This window comes from Trichechus manatus, unplaced genomic scaffold (assembly GCF_000243295.1).
Source record: "Trichechus manatus latirostris isolate Lorelei unplaced genomic scaffold, TriManLat1.0 scaffold00066, whole genome shotgun sequence".
Classification (NCBI taxonomy): domain Eukaryota; kingdom Metazoa; phylum Chordata; class Mammalia; order Sirenia; family Trichechidae; genus Trichechus; species Trichechus manatus.
Genome location: NW_004444002.1, coordinates 767,482 through 770,055, shown reverse-complemented (window position 1 = coordinate 770,055; position 2,574 = coordinate 767,482).

Here is a 2,574-nt window from a genome sequence, read left to right as displayed (position 1 = left end):
AATCTACACATCCAAGAAGCTCAACAACTACAAGTAGGATTAACTAAAAGAGATCCACACTGAGAAATATTGTAATCAAACTGTCAAAAGCCAAAAACAAGAGAGACTCTTGAAAGCAGCAAGAAAGGTGACATACAAGATATGCTCGATAAGATTAACAGCCAATTTCTTATCAGAAGGCAGTGGGATGACATTTAAAGTGATGAAAGAAAAAAACTGTCGACCAAGAATTCTAGATCTGGCAAATTATCCAGAAAAAAATCAAAGATAAATTAAGATATCCCCACTAGATTGAAGTCCCATGCCTCTCCACTTTGTTTTCAGTTGCATAGCCAGAGCCTAGCATGGTACCTGACACACAATAGGTACTCAGTAAATTTTGGTAAATAAACAAATAAATAAGAAAATACTTTATATAAGCCTTAGATCTAATTCCATGACTGAAAATTTGGCACAAGAAACAAATATTTCAAATTGATATTTCAGCAAACTAAAACATCTTCTTCTTTGATTTGTTCTAACTCTCCCCACTCTAATCTTTTAAAAAGATACATTGTTAAATAGTCTCCTACGAATTTAAGTTGAAGAATGATTTCTCTCTAACTATGGCTAAATACTACCCTTTGGAATTACTCTTCAGATAACCAGCCATCATAGTCTCATTAAGAAAGCTATAAAGGTCAATCTACTCAATGCTTTAGTTGGACATAAAGCTATAATGATAAACAAAAGCCATTCTAGATACTATTAATAAGTAACAGTAAACATGTATCAGTACCCCCTGAAGGAAGTTCATGAATAGTGAAACACTGAGTATTATACAGACATATCAGCCCCCTAAATAGAGCATACTCTCAGAACATATCCAGATCACACTGACAATGAGAAGGAAGGATGATATCTTCATGTTAGCCACATATTCAAGTTGGTTTGCCTGATTTCTTTTCACCTTGGCTCCAATTTCTGAAATTGTTACCCATAATTGGCTAATAGCTAAATCTTCTGGACAAAAAAAAATCTTACAATCCCACTAGATCGCACAATAAAACTCACCCAGAAATTTAGTTGAGGCACTGGTACAACTATGAAGTCCCTAAAACCTGAAGCACTACGCAACTGTACACCTTACTCACAGATCAGAAAGGGAGAAGACAAGGGACATTAAATATTGTCAGCAGATGGGTTCCATCCATACATCTAGAAATGTTTTCTTGAAAAAAAAAGTTTATTATGTTAGCTAACATGTATTAAATGTTTATAATGGGCCAGATTTTCTAGGCATTTATAATTTTTATTGCATGTAAATCTCACAATAATTCTAAGAGATAGGTGCTACCCTGATTCCCATTTCATCAATCAGGAAATCAGTGCTCAGAAAGGTTAAACAACTTGCCCAAGGTTTCATGGGTAGTTAATGGCAAAGCTAGGAATTGAAGCCATGCAGTTTGACTCCAAGGTTGGAACTCTTAATGGTTATACTATAATGCTCAAGGGGGAGAAATTAACTAGACGGAAAAAGTGTTATCAAGGATACAATCTCAAAACTCATTTCTCTTTTTAAAAGCCCATACATTGCAAGTAAGTTTATGGAGCCAACATCCTGGACTTTCCTTATTCAGTGCTATTTTAAATCTGAAAATTCTCTCCATGGCTTTTGACAGTATTTCCTAAAGGGGATGTGGATTATATATCATAATAAATCAGAATTCACTCAATAGCTCAGTTAATTACACTCAACTCTAGGTAGCCCCGCCACTAGTTTTTTGTCCCTTTTCAAACTGAGGATTCTGAACAACAGAAGTTAAGATGCTGATGGCAAAAGCCATCATTTAATGTTAAAAGAGAAGTGGAGAAAATTCTATGAACAATAAAATAGTGATTGCTTTTCGAGGAAAGCAGCAAACCATTTAGCCTTAGGTTACTTTGGTATGGTCATAAACTCTGCCAGTTAAGACACTATTTCAGTACCTTTTTTAGCCTTGGACTACAGTTTACTGTTATTGACCTCGAAGCTAATCACTGTATCTATCTCCAGTCTAATAATGACCACTCCAGGATAAGTACAAGAGCTAAATCTTCATTTGCTGCAAGGATAACTCAGATGCTATAGGTTCCAATTTTCTGTTCCTATTTACACCTTGGTGTAAGTGCCATATTTTCTCCTCAGATAATCATATCATCCATTAACATGCACCATTTCAGGTAGAGCCAGAGGACAAGTTTCAATACAAGGCCTCTTCTGCAATATCCCATCAGCATGAGGGAACCCACTAATGTTAAGCTGCTCTGCTTTCCTCCAGAGAGATAAAGGGGCTCTCACTTCTAAGGAGGTCGGGGCAAGATGAAGTGAGATGCAGAAATGACTCTTGTGTACATTACCTGGTAATAAATATAGTATCACAACATTATGTTAAAACACAAGAATACATCAAAATAGCTTTCAAAATGTCCCCAGTTCCTAAAACGGCTATATCTAAATATTCCCTGGGCTTCTGTTTCTTGGATAAGATGGAGGGGTACATGCACTTCTCCCTATTCCTCTCACTAAGTACCACTAATAACCCTGGACATTAT